Raw genomic sequence first — 17,694 nt, 5'->3', positions numbered from 1 at the left:
CTAGGCCCAAGAGGAGGGACTCCAGGGTAGTGGTGGTGGTGTTAGGTGCCCTTGAGTTTATTTTGGACTCATAGCGACCCCATGTGATGGAGTAGAGCTGCCCAGTAGGGTTTCCTAATGTAACCTTTACGGAAGCAGATGGCCAGGTCTTTCTCCCGGAAAATGGCTGGGTGGGTTTGAACCACTAACCTTACAGTTAGCAGATGAGCACTGAGCCATTTGTGTCACCAGGGCTCCTTGAGCCAGTCGGGTAAGTGCAGAGCAGAATGAATAATCCCGTGGGACAGCAGTGGGTTTTTGGCAGCCCAAAAGCCTCCAGTTTCTGACTGTGGTTTGCTTGCTTGTGTCCTTCAAAAGTACAATGTTATTGTCATTATTTATTTTGTACTGTGTAAGCGATTTCATTATTCCAAAAAATTTGGTTTTCAAAACCTTTCAGACTTCACAGTGATATTTTTTTTCCCCCTTAGAGAAATGACCATTAAAAATCTTGTTTTTACTTTGGAACTTTAAAAAAATCAAACACATTATTCAGTCCTGATATAAAAAAAAAAAAAAAAAAAATTTTATGTGTTTGTTTAAACAAAATGAAAAGAGAAGAAGGAGGATCTTCTAAGAGACAGGAGAAAGGGCTCTCAGAGAAACAGGGCCTGTATGAAAGGAGCCTTCTGCTTTTCTCTAGAAATGTTTAATCTCAAGCATATTTTTATGAAAATAAGTTGTTTTATTACATTTCCAGTTGCCATTGAGTTGATTTTGACTCATGGTGACCTTATGTGTGTCAGAGCAGAACTGTACTCCACAGGGTTTTCGGTGGCTGACTTTTTTAAAAAAAAGGTTGCCAGGCCTTTCTTTTGAGGCATCTCTGGATGGACTCAAACCTTCAACCTTTCAGGTAGTAGCCAAGCACATTAACCATTTGCACTACCTAAACCAAACAAAAAACTCGTTGCTGTCGAGTCGATTCCGATTCATAGCAACCCTATGGAAACCCTGATGGCGTAGTGGTTAAGAGCTCGGCTGCTAACCAAAAGTTCGGCAGTTCAAATCCACCAGGCGCTCCTTGGAAACCCTATGGGGCAGTTCTACTCTGTCCTATAGGGTCACTATGAGTTGCACTACCCAGGGACACCTTTATTAAATTAAATGAGATTATATATATGGAGAATACTTAGCACAATACCTGGCTTATAGTAAGCACTCAGTATGTCCTGTCATCTTTTCTTGCCTTTCTTTGGAGACTGTCTCCACCACAGCTAGCAGGGAAGCCCCAACCACTAAGGAAGATGAAGTAGACCCCGGATGTCTGGCCTTGTTCTGACACTAATTTGCCTTCTTTACCTCTTCCACTTTCATCATGTAGACCAGAGCCTTCTGAGTCATCAATACTCTACAAACAAGGATGGCTAAAGGGAATTATCACAGGCAAACTCACCACCTCCTAGAGCAGTCAACACTCTACAAACAAATGAGGCTAAAGGGAACATCACAGGCAAACCTGCAAGCACTAGAGGTTTATGATGGTGCCACAGATGTCTCTCTGGAGGTGGAGGCCAGCAACCCTTGGGTACCTTCGCAGTGATAGGTTATGGGAGGGCCCTTGGGGAAGAGAGAAGTCACCTTGAGAGAGAAAGCTAAAGCCAGACTTTACCTCTTTCACATTTTCGTCTCTGGCCCCATTGACTTGGATGTCCTATGCTTCCTATAATAAAATATCCATCAAGGAAACCACTTCAGAAAATTAAAATGTAAGTGGTTTCAAAGTCTATTGAAAAATGCACTCTGAAATAGAGCAAAAACAGGATGCATGTCTCCAAATACAAATATATACGCACATGGAGAGGGAAAAAAATTATAATCAGGATGAGTTCCATGCCATATTTAGCTAAATTTCTGGCTTATTCCACTTGGCAAATATAAGCTTTTATCTTATAAAAAATTCCATTTTAGAAAACAAGCATATGCACTTTAGTCCTGAATTCAGTAACACAAGGATAATTGGATGGCTGTAAGTTTTGAAAGCAAACTGAAGCAAAGTAATACAACACTTGATGTGGTACTGTGCTCTGCAACAACTGAGAAGGACTTTGAAAGCGCTGTCTTGGTTTTCAACAGGCGTGCAATAACTCAAGAGAGTATTTATTATTCCTTTTCTTTAGAGGGGGACAATCTGCAATGGAATTCACCAACAGGGTCGAAGTCAACTAACGAGTGGACAGCAGGTAGAAAGAGATACCAGGCTGTTCTAAAAGCCATCATTTAAACCAACAGATTAAATGTGCTCTTTTAGTGGAAAAAAAAAAATTTTTTTTTTTTTTTTTTTAGTGGGGTGGAGGGGGAGATTTTCATTCATTATCAGAGTACAGGATTTGCTCCCAAAAAGCATGTTTAAGGAATTTCAACATGTCAAATTGAACCCTGCATAGTTCACTACAGAATTAGGAAAACTCTGTTTGCCAGCCTAGTAAGGTTCCTTCAATTCAACATGCCCAACCAAGACCATTCCCCATTGTCTGACACCATTACCCCCTAAACTACCCATCTCTGGCAACTGTAAATGGTACTGCAATTTTTAGACCAAACCCAAAATATTCCACTCTCTTTCTTTTTTTTTTTTACTTTCTTACTTTTTTTTTTTTTAATATTGTATTTTTGGTGAAAATATACGCAGCAAAACATGCTCGCATTCAATGATTTCTACACATAATTTTCAGTGACATGGGTTACATTCTTCACATTGTATCAACATTCTCATTATTTCTGTTCTAGTTGTTTCACTCCCATTAACTTGGACTCACTGCCCCCCAAACTTCTCATCTGTGCTTTAAAGTAGCTGTTGTCCATTTGATCTCACGTAGATAATTTTTAAAACAGCACAGTACTCAAGGGAGACATTCTTAAATTTTTGAACTAAACTACTATTCAGTTTAAAGGTGTCTTCAGGGATAGTTTTGCTTCAAGGTTTAAAGACTATCTCAGGGCAAGATTCTCAGGGATTCTTCCAGCCTCATGGGTTCAGTAAGTCCAGATTCTTTAAGAATTTGAAGTTCTGTTCCACGTTTTTCTCCCTTTCTGTCAGGATCCATATATTGTGATCCTGATCAGAGCATTCAGTATAGTAGCGGGGCACCATCTAGTTCTTCTGGTCTCAAGGTAGAGGAGGCGATATTTCATAGGGACAAATAGTCCTGTAATCCAATTCCTTCTCTGAATCTTCTTTCTCTTTTGCTCCAGATGAATAGAGACCAATAGTTGTGTCTTAGATGGCTGCTCATAAGCTTTCAAAATCCCAGACACTACTCACCAAACTAGAGCCACTCTATTTCTTACTTCCAATATCCAATCAGTCAAGGCCCACTGATTCAACCTTTTAAGCATTTTTAATTGTCCCTTCACTCTGCTGTAGCAGATATGATGTTCTGCCCCATATTCCTCTGCCCACCTCTGAGCTTAGCTCAGAGCCAACTCCACTAAGACAGGCTCCATCACAAGCACCAGGGTCTCTGCTGCTGGAGACCTGTTGAGGGCTTTTGCCAGTGTTGGGGCCACAGAAGCTTGTTCGGCCTGTGTACAGTACAGCCTAGGAGTACTGGGGATTGAAGGTCTGAGGGACAACCCTCAAACAACTAGGGAAAAGAGTCGGTGGATAAATACCCCAGCTTTCCAATTCCTTGGAAGGACCACTTTCAGCTGTGTTCTACGCAGTTCCTCTGAGGGTTCCAGTGAATTTGAGCCCCAGTTTCCCACAGTAGTAACTCACTCAGTAACACACACTTTATGGGCTTTTCTCCCCTCCTTGTCTCACTTTCCTCACTCCTTCACTTGTGTTTCCTGGGATCATCTTCCAAATAAACTATCTGTGGTACAATTACACATTCAGCTGCTAACCAAAAGGTTGGCAGTTCAAACCCACCCAGCAGCTCCATGACAGAAAGAGCTGGTGATCTGCTTCCATAGGGATTATAGCCAAGAAAACTCCATGAAGCAGTTCTACTTTGTCCTATAGGGTTGCTAGGAGTCAAAAATTGATTCGATGGCACCCATAAACAACAACACTCAAGTTCTGGTTTCAGCGTCTGCTTTCAGGGGCACTATCCAAATTAGGATGGCCACATAATAAGGAAGATACATTTTATGTGTGATTACTTTGTTCCAGGCACTGTATTAAGCATTTTACAGGTGTTATCTATTTAAAGGTATTATTTAATTGAATGGTACAATGGAGCCCTGGTGGCGCAGTGGTTGACCTTGGCTGCTGACCAAAAGGTCAGCAGTTCCAAATCACCAGCTACTCCCTGGAAACCCTATGGGGCAGTTCTACTCTGTCCTGTAGGGTTGCTGTGCGTCAGAATCGAAATCGGAATCAACGGCAACAGGTTTGGGTTTTTTTGGAATAGTACAGTTACCGCTCAGCTACTAACAGAAAGGTTGGCAGCTTGAATCCACCCAACAATGCTTCAGAAGAGAGGCCTGGTGATCTACCTCTGTAGGATTACAGCCATTCATCTGGGGTTTTAAACGCTAGCAAGCGGCCAGCTAAGATGCATCAATTGATCTCAGCCCACCTGAAGCAAGGAAGAATGAAGAACACCAAAGACACAAGGTAATTATGAGCCTAAGAGACAGAAAGGACCACATAAGCCAGAGACTACATCAGCCTGAGACCAGAAGAACTAAATGGTGCCCGGCCACAACTGATGACTGCCCTAACAGGGACACAACAGAGAACCCCTGAGGGAGCAGGAGAGCAGTGGGATACAGACCCCAAATTCTCATAAAAAGACCAGACTTAGTGGTCAGACTGGGACTAGAGGGACCCCAGAGGCCATGGTCCCCAGACCTTCTGTTAGCCCAAGACAGGATCCATTCCCAAAGCCAACTCTTCAGACAGGGCTTGGACTGGAATATGGGATGTAAAATGATACTGGTGAAAAATGAGCTTCTTGGATCAAGTAGACACATGAGACTATGTTGGCATCTCCTGTCTGGAGGGGAGATGAGAGGGCAGAGGGGGCCAGAAGCTGCCCCAATGGACGTCAGGAGAGAGAGTGGAGGGAAGGACTGTGCTGTCTCATTAGGGGAAGAGCAATTAGGAGTGTACGGCAAGGTGTATAATTAAAAAATATATATTATAGCCATTGAAAATCCTATGGAGCACAGTTCAGAAGCATATGGGGTCACCATGAGTCAGAACCAACTTGATGGCAATGGGTTTGATTTGATTTATCTAATTTAATCCTCACAACCTTATAAGGTTAACTCATTAAACCATTTTACATTTGGGAAAAGTGAGGCTTGGAGAAGTAAAGTAACTTATAATAGGTTTTTGTTGTCTTTAGCTGTCCTTGAGTCTGCCCCCGACTCGTAGTGACCCAACACACAATGAAACAAAATGCTGCCCAATCTTGCACCATGATCAATTGCAGATGGAACCATTGTGATCCATAGGGCTTATACTAGCTGATTTCAGAAGTAAATCACAAGGCCTCTCTTCCCAGTTTGTCTTAGCTTGGAAGCTTCGCTGAAACCTGCTCATCATCACAGCAACACACAGCCCTCCACTAACAGACAGGTGGTGGTTGCAGGTGAGGTACATTGGCCAGAAATCGAACCTGGATCTCTCACATGGAAGGTGAGAATTCTACCACTGGCCCACCACAGCCTCCATTGCCATAAGTGATATAGCTAATAATAGAAGGAGCTAGGATTGAAATCAAGATCTGGCTCCATCCTCCATACTGTTGTCATAAAGAATTTTTAAACTATCTAATCGTGTCACTCTAATTAACACACATGATGGCTTCATATTGCTTTTACATAAATTCCACAGTGCTGCCCATGACATCCAGGCCTTCATGTTCTGCCTCCTGCTTCCCTCCCCAGTCTCCATCCTGCCCCATTCCTTCTCCCCCCACCTCCCAACACACACCTGGCACTTCAGCCAGAAGGAACTATTTGTGTCTCACTTCTCCATCCAAGGCCTCCTTCTGCCTGGAATGACATTCTGTTTCCTCCTCCTCTCTCCCCATCCCACCCATTCTCTGGCCCTTTCTTCTTATCTATCCTTCAAGAGTCTGTTCAAGAATCACTTCATTAAAGAAGGCTTCTGTGCTCTGCCTTCCTCAGTGCCCTCTCCCAGTCACCAGCCAGGCAGGACAGAGTACTCCTCCTGTGTGTTTTAGCAGCATGCCCAAACTGAGAGGAACTGTTATTCCAATCGTCTGTCTTCCCCACTGGCCCATAAGCTCCCTGAAGTTAAGGACGATCTGTGTTTTTCAACTCTGTGTCTCTAGCACCTGGGACGCTGGCTGGCACATAACAGGGATTCAATAAAAGCACTTGTTGAGTGGAATGATTCACTAAGCCAAGCACAAAAGGTCATGGTTATGTACCCATAGCCAAGAGACACTGCATTCACAAGTCATCGTATCCCAGCACGGGGAGTCTGTGCTAGATATGCCTCTGAATCAGACGTGACCAAAAGATCCAGTATCTCATCCATCCCAGCTTGTCAGATGACTCCAAGAGTGCTGGAGGATGCAGAGCAGTATCAGCCCTGGCCAAGTAGGACCTAACTTTATCCACTGAAGATCAAGCTCTCCCCACCTTCCAGTCTCAGTGTGACGGCATCTCTTTAGACTCAACCCAAGAGATTCCTAGAAGTTTGCAGGTACCATGCATCTAGATAATTGATGTGTTGTAGTCCATTTTGGTGAAGTCTCTGGGTGGCACAAACAGTTAAGTGCTCAACTGTTATCCAAAAGGTTGGTGGTTCTAACCCACCCAGAGGTGCCTCAGAAGACAGGCTTGGTGATCTACTTCCAATAGGTTACAGCCTGGAAAACCCTATGGAGCAATTCTACTCTGCACACATGGGGTCGACATGAGTTGGAATTGATTCAACAGTAACTAACAACGAGAAGTGTGTTTTGGTATCTGAACCCCCATGACCCAAATAATTTAGATAACTGTCAAATCTCCACTTTGTTCTACACAAACATGGCAACCGTAAAGTTGAAATCTTCAAATTATTTTCTATGCTATTAGTCTTTTGTTTTCTTGAGGCCTTGTCTATTTTTCAAAATTTTCTTCCTGTCATTTCAAGGAAAGTAGATGGTGAGGGGTGAGGCTTTGCTTCTAATGAATGCCACTAGATTATCAGAGAAAGAGCTAGGCTACTCGGGGTAGGGTAGGGTGGGAGGGAAGCTCATTTTTATTCAGCAACTGACTTTCTGCCATCACTTAACCTCGTTGTGATTCATTCTGCTTATCAGCCAAAAGCCCTTAATCATCGGCCTCACTGGAGGTCTGAGAATGAACTAATGAAGATGCTGAAGTGCCACAGGAATGTTAAGGACTCCGCCAGCCATCACCTGCACTAAAGAAATTCAGTGTAACCTCTCTGGCTCTGGCATTCTTCCCTGTGCATGTGAAGATGTACTGCCCAGGTCATGTCTACACACAAAAGCTAGTAAAATCCACATTCTACATAATCATCTAGCTATTTGCATGTATCCATACGGGACTCTTTTAAGTATCTTTATAAGTCCTTAAATTCCTAGCTTGATTTGGGGCAATTGTCCCAAGTTCCCTAAAAGTGGAGCCTGAGATGGGGATTCTTGTGAAAGTGATTTATTGAGGAAGTGCTCTCAGGAAAAGAAGAGAGAAGCAAGTAAGGTTGCGTAGGGGAAGAAAGCTAAAAAGTTGGTGGTCTTAGCTGAAGATGGGCTTCAGCCTGGTCCTACCTGGAGCTTGAAGCACAAATGTGTACTCTCCTGAGGCAAAAGGGGACTCTTTTGTACCCTAAAGTTGGTCAGTCTGCGGCCCCTGATAGGGAGTGTAGTTCATAGCCTCTCAGATAAGAGGCTCCCATTAGGCAGAGGGCAATTCTCCTGACAAGGGGCCACTGGGAGCCTTCAACAGCCAGTACTCACAGCAGCTAGGGGTAAGGCTCCACGGAGGGATGTGGACAGGGCACTAACAGCATCCACTACATCAGGGTTCTCAAACTTGCCTGTGCTAAACACAGATTGCTGGGCCCCAGGTCCAAAGTTTCTGATTCAGTGAGTCTGGTGGGCAGCCCTATAATTTGCATTTCTGATGGTGCTAAATATACCGTAGACTGCCAGAAGAACAAACAAATCTCTCTTGGAAGAAGTGTACCTAGAATGTTCCTTAGAAGCAAGGATGGTGAGACTTCATCTCACGTACTTTGGACATGTGATCAGGAGGGACCAGTCCCTGGAGAAGAACATCATACTTGGTAAAGTACAGGGTCAGCGGAAAAGAGGGAGAACCTCAGCGACATCAATGGACGCAGTGACTGCAACAATGGGCTCAAACATAGCAACCATTGTGAGGATGGCATAACAGTGCAATGTTTTGTTCTGTTGTACATGAGATCTGATGAGAAGCAGTCCCATGCTACTCACCATTGGCCAGGCTCAGCTTTAAGGGGACACTTTGGCAGGGACACAGGAGAACTTGTGCATGCCCCCAGGGGAATCATTTGGCGATGAGGAGAGTCAGTGCAATAATGTTGCATGGAGGAAATCTGGTAAACAATCTGTGATGATGCAAGTTACTCAAAACTGAGATGAGCCATCTCAGGAGGTAGTAATTCCCTGTCAGTGGAGCTTTCTGGCAAAGGCTAGACAATCAGCTGGTAGAGTAAAAGGGTGAGGGGGAACCTGGATTAGAGGTTGGACCAGGTGGCCTTTAAACTTCCCCCCAAGCTTATTAGTTCATAACTTTCTGAAAATGTTTGGAGTGCACGTCCTTCCACTCTCCAGATGTTCTCAAGGTCCCATCACACTTTACCTGGTTCTCGAATGAGTAGAAAGCTTAGCACTCCAGCTCTTATTCCAGTTTACTTATTAAAAAACTTATTAAGAACCCCCAAATTATTTCCAGCTTTCTAAGAAGAACCAAAATAATTCCTGCTTTTCTGGTTGCATGCGTAATGAACTGGAAGACAAGTTCTCAAAGAATTGCCCCCATATCAGCACCACCAGCATCACCTGGGAACTTTTTAGAAATGCAAACTCTAAGGCCCCAACCCAGACCTACTAACTCAGAAGATCTGGGGCTGGGGCTCAAAAATATGGGTTTTAACAAGCCCTTCAAGTGATTCTGATTTTCTCCTTTTATGGTGCTCAGCCCAACTCTTGTTCCTGTGAAATTGCCTGTGATTTGATTAAGGTATTTTCCAAGCCACTTTCAGTTGTTTATAAAATATCCTACTCTTGCCAGGCCTATGAGAACAGATCATGATGAGCGGCCCCATCTTGCAGAGAGGGAAACTGAGATCAAGAGATTATCAGAAACAGGTGTATTCCCAGTCATTTCCTTACTCCATGGGAAACCCTGGTGGCATAGTGATGATTAAGAGCTACTGCTGCTAACCAAAAGGTTGGCAGTTCAAATCCACCAGGCTCTCCTTGGAAACCCTACAGGGCAGTTCTACTCTTTTCTATAGGATCGCTATGAGTCGGGATCGACTCAACGGCAACGGGTTTATCTCTCTCTTAAATGCTTATTTAATGGAGATTTTTATTCAGGATAAGTCTCCATATCTATGTTCCTTTTAAATCACTTAAGAATCAAGCTACTGGGGTCGTATTTCGGCTGACCTCGCACGTCCACTTATCCCAGACCCATGTTCTAGAATACAAAGGTACGGTAATTCTTTTCCACTCTTCAGCCTCGCTAATCATAGAAGCTCATTGGCTTGCCATGCACTGAGTGATACAACTGAAGTTTCTAGGCTCGGGGAGGGGGCATTAGATTCAGATACAATCAAAAATGTTAGGTGATCTGAGTTACTGTAGCAGTGGAGATGTGAAAAGACAAGGCTGGATTTGCGTGCTCTCTCTCTTACTCCTTAAGCTATGGGCATAAGCAATTGCCAATTTGTTTGACCAAGTAATCATGAGGGAATCTCTGGGCTCACACAGCTCTAGCCAGTCAAGGAGGAATGAACAGGTCTGGGCAGTGTGTGAAAACCAAAACCCCCACAAAATGGAACTAGATCCAGAAAATTATAGTTTCCAGAACTCCTCTCAGAAAGATTCCTGTATGTGATTGGCATATCAGTATCAAGGGGTGGTGGCTGGTAAACTGCCTCCCAAGGAGCACCTGTCTGTTAGTTGTATTGTTTTTGTTTGCTGAACGGGACAGGCACAGATTGGGAAAGTGAAGTTGCTGGGAGGAGGAGAGGGTGATTATCCTTCTCTGCCCTTTCCTCATGTGGGTGCCATCATTCCTCAAAGTAAATGTGAAATGAATATTTAAAGAGCATAGGCTTAGGGGACTTAAGTCTTATTTGTAACATCTTATTTCTTTCTTTAAGTAGATCTAAAGTTAATATGTGACAAAACATTAACATTTGTCAGTTCTGGGTGATGGGGTACATTAGTGTTTGTCTTTTTCAGCTACAGCAAAGGAGTACTGCTTTGCAGTAATGTAAGAAAACACATGTATACCAATGTTCACTGCAGCAATATTCACAATAGCCAAAAGGTGGAAACAATCTAAATGCCCATCGACAGACAAATGAATACACAAAATGTGGTATATACATACAATGGAATGCCACTCTGCCAGAAAGAGAAATGAAGCCTCAATACATGCTACAACATGGATGGAGCTTGAAGACATTATGCTGAGTGAAATAAGTCAATCACAAAAGGACAAATGTTGTATGACTTCACTTAAATAAAAACACAAGAACCAGTAAATGTATAAATTTACTGTAAATGTATACAAAGTTCATTGGTGATTACCAGGGGCAGAAGGGGGGAGATGGAAAATTCACACTAAGGATAAAGGTTACACAGCTGATTAATATAATTGATGTCAATAAGTTGTACACCTCATGGTTTCATGGCACATCCCAGTTAATTGGCCTAATAATGTGTTTAGTACTTCTATTCTACCTCCTAGTTCCTTGCGTAGTGCTTGGGGTCTTAAAAGCTCGCAAGCAGCCATTCAAGGCACAATAATTGGTTTCTATTCACCTTGAGCAACAGAGGAAGAAGGAAAGTCAGGAACAGGAGGAGGATATGGAATGTGTGGCTAATTACCTCCATGAACAACTGCCTCCTTTGCCATGAGGCCAGAAGAACTGGACCAGAAGAACTATTATTGAACATTTTGATCACAGATTCTATGAAAGAAAGGGGGGAAATGCAGAACGGAATTTCAAATTCTCCTGGACTCCAGGCTATGTAGAGCCATGGAGGTTAGGTGAACCCCTGAAACTACTGCCCAGAAATCATCTTTAAACCTTAAACCAAAAATACTCCCTGAGGTTTTCTTAAAACCAAATGGTAGTTTACCTTAGCTAGTAAAAGATGTCTGCCTTGAGCATTGTGCTTTTTTAAGATCTATCTACATGGGATCAAATTGACAACAATGACTCAAAAGATTAGGTAGGCAGCTTAGGAGGCAGGGAGTTTACATTAATGGGGAGGGAACAACTCAGAAAAAGAGGGTGAGAATGGTTGCACAACTTGAAGAGTATAATCAATGTCACTGAATTTTACATGTCGAAACTGTTGAATTGGTGTATGTTTTGCAGTGTATATTCTCAACAACAATGAAATAAGTAAAAAAAAAAATTTTTTAAGTTGTATACCACCTGTAAAAAGTTGAATTGGCAAATATTATGTGATAGATATATTCACAAAAAAAAAAAAAAAGCAGCTGCTGTGGTTGCTTATGTACAACCAAATACCTCATGGGATTTGGTTTCTTGGTTTGGATATCCCAGTTGATTGGCCTAATGTCCTGTTTGGTGCTTCTGTTCTACCTCCTAGTTCCTTGTATAGTGTCTGAAGTCTTAAAACCTTGCAAGTAGCCATCCAAGGTACAATAATTGGTCTCTATTCACCTGAAGCAACAGAGGAAAAAGGAGAATCAGAAATAGGAGGAGGCTATGGAATGTGTGGCTGATTAGCTCCATGAACAACTGCCTCCTTTGCCATGAGACCAGAACTGGATGGTGCCCGGCTACCATTAATGAATGTTTTGATCAAAGGTTCTATAGAAGAAACCTAATCAAAATGGTGAAAATGCAGAACAGAATTTCAAATTCTCATAGACTCCAGACTTTCTGCAGCCACAGAAGCTAGACGAACCCCTGAAACAATTACCCAGAGATCGTCTTTAAACCTTAAGCCAAAAATATCCCCTGAAGTCTTCTTTAAACCAAAAAAAAAAAAAAAAAAAAAAAAAAGCAACAGTTCAGCTTAATTAGTAAAGACTGTCTGCTTTGAGCATTGTACTCTCTTGAAGAACTATCTACATGGGATCATACTGACAACAGCAACTCGAAAGATTAAAAATGAAACTTAGGAGGGCAGTGAATTTATGAAAATGGGGAGGAACAATTCCAAAAAGGAGGATAAGAATTGTACAACTTGAAGAATATAATCGATGTCACAGAATTGTGCAAGTAGAAATTGTTGAACTGGTTTATGTTCTGCTTTGTATATTCTCAGCAGCAAGAAAAAATAAAATTAATTAAAAATTTTTCAACTAAAAAAAACCCAGTATTGTTTTGAAGTGTCACTATATTTATTAGCCTATCCAGACCTTCTACAGAGCTTGATCCCAAAATACAACCATTGACACCACCCCAACTCCCACCCCCACTTTCCTCTTATCCCTAAATTCTGGATAGCACTCTATCAAGCATTGTCCTGGGCCAGGATAAAGATCACAACATCTGAAGGCATACCTGGCGTATGGAAACCCTAGAGAAAGAAGCATATGATGGCCTGGGGTGCATGGATAATGCCTCCAGCAGCTCATCTCTCTTTCAGGGACCACCTCAGAGTCAGTGACATCACTCAAATGCAGCTGAAGTGAAGGGTATATAGAGGAAAGAGAAGAATAACCCTTAGAGGGAAGTTCCTATGCTGCAATGTGCTTGGAACTAAACCAGGAACAGTAGGGGCTCTAAGAGAGCATGGGCAACATAGGATAAGCCATCCTCCCTGACACCGTATTTATGAATGTTGGGCTTATGAGGTTTATACCCAGTCTAGTATGCCCCTGTCAGTAGACATGGTCTCTTTTTATATTGAAGGACTTGATCCTGCAAGCACAAAACATCTAGGGAAGAAACGTAAAAGGAGAATTCAGATTGTGCCATTAGGTAGACCAGAAAGTGACCGGCTCACAATCTATTGGAACTGGATGTAAAGGACTCTGTCTGGGCTTGAAGTTACTTTTAGGAGGGAGAGAGTTAAAATAGTGGTATCAAAATGTGGTCCATGAACTCCTGGAGGTCCCCTAAGCGTCCATGGTCCACCAGGTCAAATCTGTTTTTATAATAATACTAAGGCGTTACTCGCCTTTTTCACTGTGTTGCTCTGATAAAGCAAAAAAAAAAAACGGTATATGAAACAGCCCATGCCTCTGTAAGTTTGTTGGACTGTGGTAGTTTGCGTGTTGCTGTGATGCTGGAAGCTATGCCACCGGTATTTCAAATACCAGCAGGGTCACCTATGGTGGACAGGTTTAAGCAGAGTTTCCAGACTAAGACAGACTAGGAAGAAGAACCTGGTGGTCTACTTCTGAAAAAATTGGCCAGTGAAAACCTTATGAAAAGCAGTGGAACATTATCTGAAATAGTGCCAGAAGATGAGCCCCTGAGGTTGGAAGACACTCAAAATACGACTGGGGAAGAGTTGCCTCCTCAAGGTAGAGTCAGCCTTAATGGTGTGAATGGAGTCATGCTGAGGTGGCATGACTCAAAATGAAAAGAAACAGCTGCAAATATCCATCAATAATTGGAATGTGAAATGTACCAAGTATGAATCTAGGAAAATTGGGAGTCGTAAAAAATGAAATGGAAAATTGATATCCTAGGCATTAGTGAGCTGAAATGGACTGGTATTGGCCATTCTGAATTGGACAATCATTTGATCTACTATGCTGGGAATGACAAATTAAAAAGGAATGGCGTCTCATTCATGGTCAAAAAGAATATATCAAGATCTATCCTGAAGTACAACGCTGTCAGTGATAGGATAATACCTACAAGAAGACCAGAGAAGCCCGGTGGTGCAGTGCTTAAAGTGATGGACTGCTAATTGAAAGGTCAGCGGTTTGAAGCCACCAGTGGTTTTGCAGGAGAAACATATGGCAGTCTGCTTCTTTAGAGATTTACAGCCTTGGAAACCCTGTGTGGTTACTGTGAGTTGGAATCTACTCGTCGGCAGCGGGTGGAGTCAGGAGTCAGAGTCAAGGAAGTGGTCCAACCTGCACTGAAGGCATTGGGGAAAAACTAGGCTCCAGGAATTGACAGGATACAAGCTGAGATGTTTCAACAAATGGATGCAGCACTGGAAGTGCTCATTCATCTATGCCAAAAGACGGCTACCTGGTCAGCTCATGGGAAGAGATCCATATTTATGCATATGCCAAAGAAAAGTGATCCAACAGAATGCTGAAATTATCAAAGAGTATCATTAATATCACATGCAAGTAAAATTTTGCTGAAGATCATTCAAAAGCAATTGCAGCAGTATATCCACAGGGGACTGCCAGAAATTCAAGCCAGATTCAGAAGAGGATGTGGAATGAGGGCGATCACTGCTCATGTCAGTTGGATCTTGGCTGAAAGGAGAGAATACCAGAAAGATGTTTACCTGTGTTTCACCGACTATGAAAAGGCATTCAACTGTGTGGATCATAACAATTATGGATATCACTGAGAAGAATGGGAATTCCAGAACACTTAATTGTGCTCGTGAGGAACCTGTATATAAATCAAGAGTCAATCATTTGAATAAAATAAGGGGATACTGCACGGTTTGAAGTTAGGAAGTGTGTGTGTGAGGGTTGTATCCTTTCACCATACTTAATCTGTATGCTAAGCAAATAATCCAAGAAGCTGGACTATATGAAGACGAACAGAGCATCAGGATTGCAGGAAGACTCATTAACAACTTGTGTTATGCAAGTGACAGACACAACTTTGCTTGCTGAAAGTGAAGAAGACTTGAAGCACTTACCGAAGAAGATCAAAGACCACAGCCTTCAGTATAGATTGTACCTCAACATAAAGAAGACAAAAATTCTCACAACTGGACCAATAAGCAACATCATGAAAAACAGAGAAAAGATTGAAGTTGTCAAGGATTTCACTTTACTTGCATCCACAATCAACACCCATGGGAGCAGCAGTCAAGAAATCAAATGTTGCATTGTGCTGGGCAAATCTGCAGGAAAAGATCTTTTTAAAGTGTTAAAAAAAAAAAAGATGTTATCTTGAAGACTAAGATGCACTGACCTAAGCCATGGTGTTTTCAATCCTCATATGCATTGGAAAGCTGGACAATGAATAAAGAAAGCCAAAGAAGAGTTGATGCCTTTGAATTGTGGTGTTGGCGAAGAATAATGAATACACCATGGACCGCCAAAAGAAAAAATAAATCTGTCTTGGAAGAAGCACAAACTTAGAAGCAAGGATGGTGAGACTACATCTCATATACTTTGGACATGTTATTAGGAGAGATCAGTCCCTGGAGAAGGACATCATGCTTGGTAAAGTAGAGGGTCAGCGAAACAGAGGAAGACCCTTAACAAGATAGATTAACACAGTGGCTGCAACAAAGGGCTCAAGTGTAACGATTGTGAGGATGGCACAGGACTGGACAGAGTTTCATTCTGTTGTACATAGGGTCACTATGAGTCAGAACCAACCTGACGGCGCCTAACAACAACAACAAGGAAAAACAGTTAATATGACTATTATTCCAATTTACGCACTAACCACTAGTGCCAAAGATGAGGAAATTGAAGTTTGTTTGTTTTTTTTTTTTTTACCAACTTCTGCAGTCTGAAATCAATCAAACATGCAATCAAAATGCATTGATAATTACTGGTAATGGGAATGTGAATATTGGAAATGCAGAAGAATTAAAAAAAAAAAAGAAGAATAGGTAGTTGGAAAATATGGCCTCAGTAATAGAAACAGCAACGGAGATTACATGACAGAATTTTACAAGACCAAGGGCTTCTTCACTACAAATACCTTTTTTCAACAACATAAACAGTGACTATACATGTGGACCTCACCAGATGGAATACACAGGAATCAAATCAACTACATCTGTGGAAAAAGACGATGGAAGAGCTCAATATCATCAATCAGAACAAGGCCAGGGGCTAACTGTGTAATAGATCATCAATTGCTCAGAGACAAGTTCAAGCTGAAGCTGGAGAAAATGAGAACTAGTCCACAAGAGTCAAAATATGACCTTGAGTTTATCCCACCTGAATTTGGAGACCAGCTCAAGAATAGATTTGATGCACTGAACACTAATGGCTGAAGACCAGATGAGTTGTGGGAAGACATCAAACATCAAACATGAAGAAAGCAAAATGCCATTTAAAAGACAGGAAAGAAAGAAAAGACCAAAATGGATGTCAAAAGAGGCTCCAAAACTTGCTCTTGAATGTCGAGTAGCTAAAGCAAAAGGAAGAAATGATGAAATTGAAGAGCTGACCAGTTCAAAGGGTGACTCGAGAAGAGAAAGTAAACTATTATAATGAAATGTGCAAAGACCTGGAGTTAGAAAACCAAAAGGGAAGAACACACTCAGTATTTCTCAAGCTGAAAGAATTGAAGAAAAATTCAAGCCCCGAGTTGCAATATTGAAGAATTCTACGGGCAAAACACTGAATGACACAGAAAGTATCAAAAGAAGATGGAAGGAATACACAGAGTCGCTGTACCAAAAAGAATTGGCCGACGTTCAACCATTTCAGAAGGTAGCATATGATCAAGAACCGATGGCACTGAAGGAAGAAACCCAAGCTGCACTGAAGGGAATGGCAAAAAACAAGGCCCCAGGAATTGATGGCACACCAGTTGAAATGTTTCAACAAACAGATGCAGCCCCGGAGGTTCTCACTCATCTGTGCCAAGAAATTTGGAAGAGAGCTTCCTGGCCAACCCACTGGAAGAGATCCATATTTGTGCTCATTCCAAAGAAAGGTGACCCAACAGAATATGGAAATTATCGAACAATATCACAAGTAAAATTTTTCTGAAGATCATTCAAAAGCAGTTGCAGCAGTACATCCATAGGGAACTGCCAGAAGTTCAAGGCTGATTCAGAAAGAGGACATGGAATGCCATGGGATACCATTGCTGATGTCAGATGGGTCTTGGCTGAAAGCAGAGAATACCAGAAAGATGTTTACATGTGTTTTATTGGCTACAAAAAGGCATTCAACTGTGTGAATCATGACAAATCATGGATAACATTATAAGGAATGGGAATTCCAGAGCACTTAATTGTGCTCAGGAGGAACCTGTACTTAGACCAAGAGGCAGTCGTTTAAACAGAACAAGGGGATACTGCATAGTTTAAAGTCAGGAAAGGTGTGTGTCAGGGTTATATCATTTCACCATACTTATTCCATCTGTATACTGAGCAAATAATCCGAGCAGCTGGACTATATGAAGAAGAACAGAGCATCAGGATTGGAGGAAGACTCATTAACAACCTGCAATATGCAGATGACACAACCTGGCTTGCAGGAAGTGAAGAGGACTTGAAGCACTTACCGAATAAGATCAAAGACTACAGCCTTCAGTATGAATTGCACCTCAACATAAAAAAAAAAAAATCCTTACAATAAGCAATACCATGATAAACAGAAAAATGACCG

This window comes from Elephas maximus, chromosome 14 (genome assembly GCF_024166365.1).
Source record: "Elephas maximus indicus isolate mEleMax1 chromosome 14, mEleMax1 primary haplotype, whole genome shotgun sequence".
NCBI classification, from domain to species: domain Eukaryota; kingdom Metazoa; phylum Chordata; class Mammalia; order Proboscidea; family Elephantidae; genus Elephas; species Elephas maximus.
This window is presented reverse-complemented; position numbering follows the sequence as displayed.